Source organism: Stegostoma tigrinum, chromosome 17 (assembly GCF_030684315.1).
Source record: "Stegostoma tigrinum isolate sSteTig4 chromosome 17, sSteTig4.hap1, whole genome shotgun sequence".
Lineage (NCBI taxonomy): Eukaryota > Metazoa > Chordata > Chondrichthyes > Orectolobiformes > Stegostomatidae > Stegostoma > Stegostoma tigrinum.
In genome coordinates, this window is record NC_081370.1 from 19,199,544 (window position 1) to 19,211,829 (window position 12,286).

The window sequence follows — 12,286 nt, forward strand, 5'->3', positions numbered from 1 at the left end:
CACCAACACTAGCAGCTGTCAGAGATAATGGGAACTGCAGATACTGGAGAATCCAAGATAACAAAGTGTGAAGCTGGATGAACACAGCAGGCCAAGCAGCATCTCAGGAGCACAAAAGCTGACGTTTCGGGCTCTCTGATGAAGGGTCTAGGCCCGAAACATCAGCTTTTGTGCTCCTGAGATGCTGCTTGGCCTGCTGTGTTCATCCAGCTTCACACTTTGTTATCTAGCAGCTGTGTAAGCCACTTTCATCTCACTCAATCCCTCCCTCTGTTCATTTTAGAAGAAAAGGACCCACAATCAGCTGTAAACAGCCAAGATGGGTGATGGGATCCCTGCCATTCAGCTCCTCATTCCCTGAGGGGAGAGAATCCTAGGCCTGCTCAGTGAGCAGAGTAACCAACAAGTGGCAATCCTCCATGACCCAGCAACCAGGAAAGAATCAGTGTCTATTGCTGTGCTGCTCTCCTATTAGCATCACTCTGGATGTTTTCTTAACATGCCCAAACTTACCACCCTTATTCTCAATGATTTTCCTCCTGTTGATAGAATTGGCAAGTGCATGGGCTATGAGCCCAGGAAGGTGGCCCAGAAGTACATCTCCTCCTCCACTCTGAGGAAGAATCTACAGATCCCTCAGAGGGTGCAGTTGCAATTCTACCTCCCGCTCCCTCCACAAACTCAGATACTAACATCTTGATGGACGTTTTCTCTACATTAGAGTCTGGAGGACATTCTGTTGAACACTTCATTGCCATGTCTCTGCAGATATGTTAAGAAGACCCAGCTCAGTGTCCCTCAGAGGATTTAGATAATCATTTAGGAGGCATGGATGAGCATTAGTAAGTTTGCAGATGACACCAAATTAGTGGTATAGTGGAAGGTGAAGAAAGTTATCTAATATTACAGAGATCTTGATCAATTGGGTCAATGGGCTGACAAGTGGCAAATGGAGTTTAATTTGCATAAGTACAGGATATTGCATTTTGGTAAAACAAACAAGGGCAGTACTTATACAATTAATGGTGGAGCTCTAGGCAGTGTTGCAGAACAGAGAGACCGAGGGGTTCAGGTTCATAATTCTTTGAAATTTGCATCGCAGGTAGCTTAAGAAAGCATTTAGCATGTTTACCGTTAAGTTGAGAGATCATGTTGATGTTAGACAGGCCATTGTTGAGGCCTCTTCTGGAGTGCTGCATGGAGTTCTGGTTGCCTTGTTACAGGAAGGATATTATTAAATTGGAGAGGGTTCAGAAAAGATTACCAGGATGTTGCTGGGAGTGGAGGGTTTGAGTTATAAAAATAGGCTGGATAGGCTGAGACCTTTTTCCACTTGACTGTAGGAGTTTGAGGGGGGAACCTTGTAGAAGATTATAAAATCATGAGCAGCATATATAAGGTGAATAGCAAGTGTATTTTTCCTAGGGTGGGGGAGATCAAAACAAGGGGACATTTCTAAGGTGAGAGGAGAAAGTTTTAAAAAGGACATGAGGCAACGTTTTTACACAGAGAGTGTGTCGTATGTGTAATGAACTGCCAGAGGAACTGCTGGATACAGATAGCTCCAACACATTTAAAAGACATTTGGTAAGTAGATGAGTAAAAAGGTTTGGAACGATATGGGCCAAATGCAGGCAAGTAGGACAAGTTTAATTTGGGAACATGATCATTGTGGATTAATTGAATTGAAGGGTTTGTTTCCATTCTGTATAACTCTATGACAATGTGACTGCCAGAGACCTGGAACCTGCTTAACCTCACACAGCCTGGTAGTCCGACAATGAACAACTTCATCTAAATGCGCAAGCAGAGAGGAGAAGGCAGGTTCGTCAGAGGCACTGAGCATACGCACATGAAGTTGGGGGTCATTCAAACAAACTCTAACACCAACAGGGGTTCTACCATTGGGGAGGCATCTCCTATCTCAGTTGTGGACCCTGCTACTGTACCAAGGCATAGTGTGAGGGAAAGAAAGAAAAAGACAGATTTAAGGCTTGTAAACAAGACAGTCAAAGATTCACTGTAAACAAGTTCTTACATTTGTAAAAACATGTTCACTTCTTATCTTCAGCTGTGTGAACGAGTGTCTTTACATAGCTGTAACTCAAGAATGAAGGTGCACAGCCTAGCCATTTTAGCAAAGTTTTATGGTCCAAGCTGTGAAGTGAAGTACCGAGGCATACAAGACTGGGGGTCAAATGCTAGAAAATGGGATTAGAATAGTTAGGTGGTTGCTTTTGACTGGCACAGACTCAGTGAGTCAAAGAGCCTTTTTCTGTGCTGTAGACCTCTATAACTTTAAACTCTCAGTGAGCAAATTGTGCACCATGTGCAGGCTATGGGATCTTTGAAGGTGATTGCTACTTTGATGATCAGGACCAATCTTTCCAGGTTGTATTATGTTGCTTGTGCATTTAAGCCATTAGTAGAATTGATTTTTGGTATAGCACAAAATGGTGAAGAATGCTTCAGGGTCAGAATTTGGAGTCAACACAGTAAATCAATACCTAAGTCTCATGAGTGACGTTGAGTGTTTGCAGGTGTCTTTTCAGCTGTACTGTGAGTATCTGTTTACTACTATCGCCTTTTGCCTCACATTACACAGAAGTGGAGCCCTGTCCCTCGAAGAAACAAATACAAATACCTGCTTCCCTGCATGTGGTGGCAGTGATTTTCATTTTTGCTTGTTATTTACAACACGATGGAAAGAAACCTATGGAGATGCTTCACACAGTGAGTATTGGTATTGATGTTCCTCGTGTTCCACTTTGCTAATTTATTTCACTGTTAATTTCCAGACTTTGCTACCTGAAATCTAGGCAAATTGACTCCTCATTGCCAGACAGTGGTACTGTATTGTTGCCCATTGAAACCAAGGTGGAGCTGGCTATTGACAACCCTCCCTCCTGCCTTACCTCTTTCCATGGCCATTTGTTTTTTGCAATGTACTTGTTGTATAAGCTTCTAGCACACAATGCAGGTGAGATTGATGCAGCATAGTGATGTGCAGCAATATTTGCTTTACATTTGCTCTATTCAACATGGCAACACAGAATTACTGAGCCTTTAGAATTTGGCTGCGGGGGCAAAGCACAAATGAGACGAGGCAAGGCATGCAAAGCAAAGCAATGGTGCATGAAACATCCAAGCAAGCACAGTGAGTGAGTGAGCATTAAGAGAGCAAGCAAGAAGCCATGAGGTGGATGCTGGTTGAATCCATCAGTAGAGTCTCTGACGGTGAGCAAACATTGTCCTGGTAACAGCATTGCAATGAGACTTGCTGTCGTACTCCAAAATGCATCATTGAAGTGTAGAACTGTATTCGAAGTGGGCCAGAGAAGTAACTTAACAATGCAGTGACAATGCCAATGTCCATGGGAGGCTGAGGGTTGGGGGGAGTCGGTGTTGTCATGCAGTTACTGCCTTAGAAAATTCTTCTGAAATGTTGTTGACTGATGTCCGAGGCTGGAGGTGCAAGCCGCAAGCTACAGTCGCTAATTAACTGCTCTGACTTGCACGTCATAAGTTGTTCCCATCTAGTTTCTTTCTGGTGGAAAAACGGGAAACTGTATTTAAGTGACCTAAGATTAACTAATAATAAGATTCTAATGTATATAAATTGTTCCCTTGTCACTTGCCATTCAATAATTGGTTGGAAAATGACTTTATGCTCTCAATATTGAGAAGCTCTTTGCTGTTGATCTCATACGATTTTCACAACTTCCCTGCTACAACCGCTATCATTCAGTGGATGGGAAGATTCCTTCCCTAGTTTATTTTCCAAAACCTCCCATTTAGTTATTTATGTAATACATTCCTTCAAGAAACATTCAGTTCTTTAGGTGACCATTGCACTGTATTGATCAACAAGAGAATGCGCAATTAGTATTTCCCTTCATAATTTTATCTGTGGAAAATTCTTCCATAAAAGGTGTCTAGAAATGTGTAGAGGCTCCTCAGTTGATATTCTGTAACCATTTGCTATAGGCCTTTAAGACTACACAGGACGGTTTTGTTTTCTAGTTTCCACCTTCCCTGTGCAGCTGTGCTTAGCAATGACTTGGCAGGTTGACAAGAATTCTGTATTGTGTAATTCACATTTTATAATTTCCTGTATTATTCATCTTCATGACATTAGCCAGGGAGAAAAGTAAAAACAAGTCTGACTCCCAGCCTACAGTTGCTCTTTGATCATTCAGTGTCACCTGGCCTCAATTGTTAGCAGTTTTGTCTCAGGGTTAGGCGATTGGCTCATGGCCCACTTTGGAACTTAGGCATATTACAGGGAAGGGGTAGGGAGATGGGTCTGGGTGGGATGCCCTTTGGAGGAGCAGTGTGGACTTGTTGGACCAATTGGCCTGGTTCTGCACTGTAGGGATTCTATGATCTATGAGTTCCCCAGTAACATCTTGGGGTTTACTATTAACCACTTGCATTGCGAAGGCATACGGAGCTACGGGCCAAGTGCTGGATAAGGGGAATACAAGATTTAGGGGATTGTTTCTTAGCAGCGAAGACATGATGCGTCAAAGGGCCATTCTCTGTGCTGGAGACCTCTATGCCCATTTATGTGTTAAGGGTACATTCTGCATGATCTTCTGCATTGCAGAGACTTCCATCATGAATTGGCTTTTAGGGCATATGCCGTAGGGAGTGTAGTGCTTATTTAGTTCACAGTTGCCTTTTGCTTGCTTATTATTTTGACAATGATGTAAAGTCAATTAAAACAACATTAATGAACTTAGCATTCAGAATTTTCCATCAGGCTTGTGTGTGGTATTTACTCTTGTATACAAAAGAAGCAATTTTAAAATGCTCGAAGATGCACTAATTAATTTTTTTAAACTTCTGGAATGTGAAAAGAAATATCATACACAATATACCATGTTCACTCTCAGAATTAGCAACTTATTACCAAAAATATGCTATCAGCAGCATGACTTGTTGAGAGATATATTTATGCCTCATGAATTGTTTCACTTGCAAAGTGGATTCAAGACGTAAGAGATGAGTTTGTTCAGCCGATGGCATTATCACCTTTGTAGTGTGTGGGAGAAATTTGTAATATGTAGTGGTGATTAACTGGCCTTCAATTTAAATGATCAATTTTGGGCAGCCAAATTTTTAATACTCTCTCCAAGACCATGAAATCAGGCGATGTCTGCAAAGATGGCTCTATTTAGCAGTTTTGGATGAAAAATGTTGCGATTGAAAGTGACTCAAAAATGCAGTAAAGCCTTTAGAAATTACGGGGTACTTCATCAATTAACACATTAATGACATTCTCTTTTGTGAGAAGTTAGTGATATAATTAGACCTTATTAACATTACATTTTTGTACATCATTCCCCATACCTTGCCAGACGATACATGTTGATAAATTATTCAGAACAGCTTGTGTTGGAACCTCTGTAAAGAAAATTTATAATGAAAATATCAATCCCAACTATGAAAACTTGATGAGCTTTGTTTTTTATAAAATAAATAATAAAGTTCCTTTGCTTAGCTGTGAATCATACATTAAACCAAATTGGTAATTTTAGATCACAGCCAGAATAGCTAAAAGATTAATGTGCCACAAAACCAAAGGCATGGAGAGTAAAATTTCCAGTAAATTACTTCGCAAGATTTTCATCAATATGTTCGTACTGAATATTTTGGTTATTTAGCTTTAGGCAAGCCACGATTAACTGTTTCTACATATTTATTAGTTTGCATGCCACTATTCTGCCATTATTATTAGCTTTGCAGTCACTTTCACTAATTTCAGAACTTCATGCAGTACTAAAAAATCCCTGAAGAAGTAGCTTAAAAGAGGAAGTAAATGTAATGGCAATAATTGCAATTCTACTGGTTCCTTAAACTTGCATTCCTCTAAATGAATGGTAGCAAACTGTTCAGACTAGAAGTAGGCTGTAGCAGCATCAAGCAACAAATGACAGATTACTCCTAAAAACTGCAAACATAAAAAGTGAAATTAAAGAAACTGATAACAATTAGTGGAAAATATATGAGAGCAATGTGAAGTGATGTTTGTTGTCTGGTTTGGGTAGATTATTGCCACCAATCCTGGTTTCTCTGTGTTGAGTCAAAAGCATGCCTGATTATCATTGTCAGAGGACAGACCACTGTTGAATCTATACAGAGGACGTACTTGTCTTACATTACGAAGTAGTTTATGATATGACTGCAATAAGTATAATCTAGTATTGCTGAAAATTTTTTTTTCAAATATTTACATCTTTTACTCATCAGGACATTCAGAATATCAACATAAGGAAAAACAACATTTTATACCCTCAGAAGAGAGTGCTGATTGGTTGGCAAATGGGCTCTGATAAGATGTAGAGCCATGAAAAATACACTGAATAGATGATGACTGACAATTAATTGCTAATCATTGTTTAAATATAAACCAGGCAGGTTAAGTCTGGTTGGTCAAGGCATTGCTGCGAGGAATGAAACAGAGATTGTCACCTATTGCGTTAAATTGATACAGGCACAATGCATTTACATGTTCTTCATGTCTGAAATGACCAGCGCCCTGTGGGATAATAATATGTAGCTTACTGTGTATGAAAGGCTACAAGTCAGACTGACAATTCAATTGGTTGCCAGTATAATTCTTTGGACTTGGTACATGTTGTACAATCACAAAATCACATCCAATGTTAGTCATCGTGCTTTGTGTTTTGAGAGTGCGGGCTTGTTGAGTACAATTAATACCTTGCCTGTTGTGAACAACCAATGGGACATTGTTTGATATCATTTACTAGTCTTTGGAAAGTACACCCAATTTATATCCAGCATCATGTAGTCTATTTAGAATAAAGTGCCACTTATGCCACCAAACTGCCAACAGAAGATTTTCTTTTCCTTCCCACTATGTCTAGGTCGAATCCTGGGCCTGCAACAGGGGTGAAGACAGCCTGCCGGTTTTAAAGGATTGGATGGATGACCCCTAGGGATATTTGTGCTTTGAACGCTCAGACATGCTGAGAGTATCTTGTCGAGATTCATACTTACCTTCCTCAGCTGCAACTGTACAGGGTTGGGGGTCACTGGCAGAGTAGAGATGGAGGAACCAGGTGCCTCTAAAGTTCCCTGAGAGGAGATTTTTCAGGGGTCTTTCTGTGGTTCCTTCTCAGCATGGTGCTTACTGCTATCAGCCTGCCTATCTGAGAGGAAAGGACTCCTTTCAAATGTCAATGTCCCTCATGCCTCTGTCACCCTACCATGGATGCTGAGAACTAATGGCTAAAGCAATGGACTATAGGTCATCATGTATTAATGGTAACTGCTGGATCTAGCTCTCAATGGCAGTCCACGCAGACAGCCAGATGCATGCAGGACAGAGTTACCATAGTACTAATAATGTTGGTGAACCACTCCAACATTTGAGTCTAATTGCCAATGTCTCCAAAAAACCTGTCTGTTGCTCCTTTGTTACTGCATTTGCATGATGTTATTAATCATAGACACAATGGTGCCATCTTCTGCTCAGGCCTGAGCAAGTGCCTGGTCTGCAGCAGTCCTTTGAGTGCCAGTGACCTGGAGAATCTTATACCCTGCCAGCTGTAAAGATGTGCTTACTAAAATATGTCATTGAGTTTTACAGAATGGAAAGAGATCCTTTAGCCCATGTGTCCATGCCAGTCATCAAACACCTGTCTTTTCCACCACTTAGCCCTTGTATGCAATGGTGCTTTGAGTGATTATCTAAATACATATTAAGTTATGTGATTGTTCCTGTCTTTATCAGCCTTTTGGTCAGTGCATCCTAGATACCACATTCTGGATAAACAAAACCTCTTAAATTCTTTTTAAACCTCTCTTGCCCTTTACTTTAAATCTAGACCCTCTCGGTTATCCCTCTATTAAGGGGAAATGTTTCTTCCTGTGTACCCTATCTATGCCCTTCATAATTTGCTCTACCTCAATCAGGTCAGTCCTCAGCATTCTCTGCTATGAGCAAAACAACCCCAGCCTAAGTATCTCTTAGCAGCTGAAATGCACCAGCCCAAGTAACAATCTGGTGAATCTCTTCTGTACCCTCTCCAGTGCAGTCACATCCTTCCTATAGTGAAGAGACAGAACTGCACATAGTACTCTAGCTGTGGCCTAACTAATGTCTTATGCAGCTCCATTATAATCTCCTTGTTCTTGTGTTCAATGCCTTGATTCATAAAGACGTGTCCTATAAGCCTTTGTAATCATCTTGTCCACCTGTCCTGTTGTCTTTAAGGATCTCACAAAAGTCATTTTGGTCCACTGTACTTCCTACGGCCACACTCTTCATTGTGTACTCCCTCTCCTTGTTAGTCCTTCCAAAATGCATCACTCACACACATTTCAGGATTAAATTCCATTTGTCATTGTTTTGCCTTTCTGACCAACCTGTCTATATTGTTCCATTCTCTAAGGCTTTCTTCCTTGCTATTTACAACACCAATTTTTGTGTCATCTACAAACTTACTGATCAAACCTCCTACACTCATATCTATATCATTAGTGTACACCACAAACAGTAAGGGGCCCAGCACTGAACCCTGTAGCATAGCACTGGATACAGGCATTTTCGCAAAATAACTTTTGACAATCACCCTCTGCCTCTTGCCACTAAGCTAATTTTGGATCCAATTTGCAAAACTATCCTGGATTCCATGGGTTCTTGACCAGTGTCTTAAGTGAGACTTAGTGGAAAAACCTTGTCAAAATCCATGCAGACTACATTCAGTGCATTACCCTCATCCATACATCTAGCCATTTCCTCAAAAAATACAACCAAATCTGCCAGATGTGATCTCGCTCTGATGTTCCCTTATTAATCCTGCCTCTCCAAGTGGAGATTAATTCTGTCCCTCAAATATTTTCTGATTGTTTCCCTACCGCTGATGTTAGATTCAGGACTTTCAGCTCATTCAAAACCTTATCATCTGTAAGACAGGTCCTGCTCCCTCATCATTCCTATCTACCATTTTAAATTTTCTATTTAAGATAACAAAGTGTGGGGCTGGATGAACACAGCAGGCCAAGCAGCATCTTAGGAGCACGGGTCTAGGTCTTGGATTCTCCAGCATCTGCAGTTCCCATTATCTCTAATCATAAATTTTCTATTTGTTGGTTTAAAATCCTGTTCATGTGTATGTTACTTTCTACAGCTTTACCTTCCCACAGTACTCTCAGTCACACTTACCACTGCTACTTGTACATCAAACTCTTCCTTTGTTCCATTTTGAAGGTTGCACCTTTGGCCATCTCAGTTCTATGCGCTCACCTTCCGACCATCCACCTAGACTTCTTTAAATGTTCCTTGAAGTTCACCTCTTGTGACTCAGTTAAAAGCAAAAATACTTGTAAAAGAGTGAAAAAAGACAAACATTCATGGCGCTGAAGATCTAAAATGAGAGACAGAAAGTGCTCGAAAAACTGAGCAGTTTTGCCAGGAAGAGTTGTTGGTCTTGAATTGTCAAGTCTGTTTTCTCTCCACAGATGCTAAGACGTGCTAAATTTCTGCAGTAATTCTGTTTTTATCTCTGACTCAGCTATTATGTTTTTAAATTTGCAATCATTTTGTATGATTAAACTTCCCACTCTGCAGCAGGTGTTTTAAAACAGTTTTGTTTGAATGTGAGCTGTATCATTAGTTATGCAATAAACTGCCTCACCATTTTCAACATGGGACGGCTCAGTTAACAAATATGGACTGTGTTTTGCTTTTAGACTAGTAAAAGTCTGCATTTGCATAGACTTTATTCTGACGTCAAGATATCCACTTTGCAGCCAATGATGTATTATTGAAGTGTGGACATTGTAGTACGGTAAGAAACTGAGCAAGCTAAGTGCATACAGCAGATGATTGGTCTGTTTTTGTACAGGGCATGATGTCATGTTCTGAAAACCAATTAACCAACTTCGTGCTCTGAAGTTGGGGGCTGGACCCGAAATGTTAACTGTCTTCCCTCCACAGATGCTGCCAGACCTGCTGAGCTCTTCCAGCAATATCTGTTCCTGTAATAAATAATTATATCCTTCCCGTAACGAAATCGCCTTTCGTGATATTTCAAAGAGAACACGCGCCAGTTGAGGTGGGGGGGGGAGGGGAACTAAACATTGAAATTCTTACAGAGGTGAACATCAACAAGTTATAATCCCTGGTGATTAATGATGAGTGGGCTTCCTCGGAGGAAACAAACCTGATCATTTTGTAATTATTTCTGACTCATGCCATTTCAATTTCAGCAGCGAAACACCACCTTAGATTGAAGCCAAACGCCAAAACACGCGGCGCGCACGTACCTACACCGCGCGACCACGAAAGTCTCGTCTTCCCTCCCCACCGTGCAATTCCCAAAACGCGCCCAAATAAACAGCCCCGCCCAGCTGGAGCGCGCGCAATCACCTGATGTTCGGTGACGTTTGGCAGCGCGTGCCGCGCCTTGTCTCGCTTCGCCCGCCCCTGCATAGGTTCAGGCGGATTCAGCTCGTGCGTGTTCCCGTGATTATGGGAGGCGGCGCGTTCTCGCGATGCTTGGCCGTCGCTGCTGCTGCTCCTCCCGGGAGCTGGAAGGTCCAACTGAGATCGTAGGATGGAGACAGTGATGAGCGGGGTCCGTAACCCTGCAGTGTGGCACACTGTCATTGCCAAGTAAGGAGAATTGGGGGTGGCGGCGCGGCGAGGAACCAGACGGTCAGCGGGAAGTGGGCAGAGGAGAAACCGTTAATGACCCGGTTGACGGCAGTACACCCTCTGGGTATGGAGCAGGGCACAGTCTGCCCGAACAGGGGCGTGCAAATAGACCCAGGGGCACGGTCTGCCCTGCGGAGGGTAAATGGAGCAGGGGCACGGTCTGCCCTGCGGGGTGGTGGCTTAATGGAGCAGATGCATGCAGTGGACAGATATCTGGACATGGTGAATTTCTGTTATCTGTGGGGTTACTCTGGAAAGCTAGCGTGGAAACAATGTTTGTCCAACATGGTATGTTAGACAATACAAAAATGGTGTCTATTTAGGATAATTTCTGATTTCTCTCATGATCATTGGGGTGTTCTACGATCTGGCATGAGGGGATTGGGAAGCTTATGTACCTCTAATGGGTCTTGTCTGAGGATTTCAATTGCATAACTGAAGTAGATATGGGTTTCCTCATGGAAAACTTCAACTTAAGTGGCAATAAAGCTGATATAATGAGAAGAATCAGCATGTATTGCAGGGTAGATTCCAAAGGAAGAGTTAGGATTGTTATTACATCTAAAGGGTTTGTAGTTGGAAACAAGACAGAGGTGGTATCTCCTTGGATGAATCTGCTTTAACACTTTTGTTGGGATGGTTAATGAACACTGATGTCCAGATCTTGGCTCAAGTATATGTATTTAAGTAACTATGATGAATGTGTTTCTGACTAAGCATACTAATGGATCCTTAGGTTCAATGTTCCTGTTGCTCTTCATGCTGCAATCCAGTTTGTACCCTTGGTTGTGCAGTTGAATCTTTGGCATTAGTTGAAGCATTGTTCCTTACCATTGAATTGAATATTGCATGTCATACACATATATCCCAGACTCTACTGAGTTCTGTTTATTTTCAGTCTATCTGCAGATGGATATTTAAATCTCTGTATAAACTGAATGGCATGTGATTATTTGTTGCATTATTTGTGGAATATGCACAGATGTGCAAAATGTGACTAATGAAGGAATGAATGTAGCTGAACAAAGTCAATATCAGGAGAAATTTAAGAAACGATAGAATCCCTGTAGATCAGAAACAAGCCATTCGGCCCAAAAGTCCACACCGTCCCTCTGAAGAACATCCCACTCAGGCCCATCCCCCTACCCTTTTCCTGTAACCTATCACTTCCCATGGCTAATCCACGTAACTTACAAACCATACACTGTGGGCAATTTAGCATGACCAATCCACCTAACTGTCACCTTTGGACTGTGGGAGGAAATTGGAGCACCCAGCAGAAACCCATGTAGATGTGGGGAGAATGTGTAAACTCCACGTAGACAGTTGCCTGCGGGTGGCATTGAAACCAGGATCCCGGTGCTGGGTGGCAGCAGTGCTAACCACTGTGCTGTCCAAATCCTTTGGCAAAATGTACGAAGGAAAAATTGGCAGCAGTCTTTTATAAACTCATTTAATCGTCTGTACAACTATCGTACTATTCCCTCTTTTCTATGCATTCTGAATTGAAAGCTTGGAAAATAATTTGCAAACTGATGAATCAGACAAGGACCAAGTAGTCTTTATCCAAGTCCTAGGCCAAACCATGTTTAGCTG

General features: G+C 41.7%; 1 protein-coding gene and 1 long non-coding RNA gene across 8 annotated transcripts in view; one reads left to right on the forward strand and one right to left on the reverse strand.

The window, feature by feature from the left end:
* Window positions 1-213: 213 nt before the first annotated feature.
* LOC125459445 (uncharacterized) lies at window positions 214-10,499 on the reverse strand. 3 transcript variants are annotated; one of them, XR_007249022.2, is made up of 4 exons: window positions 10,403-10,499; window positions 9,197-9,353; window positions 5,356-5,409; window positions 214-3,547 (listed from the first exon to the last, which is right to left on the reverse strand). It is a non-coding gene; the product is annotated as an uncharacterized LOC125459445 (long non-coding RNA). The 3 variants fall into 3 exon arrangements; XR_007249021.2 differs by lacking the exon at window positions 10,403-10,499 and adding an exon at window positions 10,300-10,374; XR_007249023.2 differs by lacking the exon at window positions 10,403-10,499 and adding an exon at window positions 10,197-10,279.
* dagla (diacylglycerol lipase, alpha) overlaps window positions 10,463-12,286 on the forward strand; it is a 319,027-nt gene continuing 317,203 nt past the window's right edge. For 4 of the 5 annotated variants that reach the window (XR_007249020.2, XM_048545917.2, XM_048545916.2 and 1 more), the window contains exon 1: window positions 10,463-10,648. The gene's annotated coding sequence lies outside the window, so the exon portion shown is untranslated. The other variant, XM_048545919.2, reaches the window with a different exon arrangement.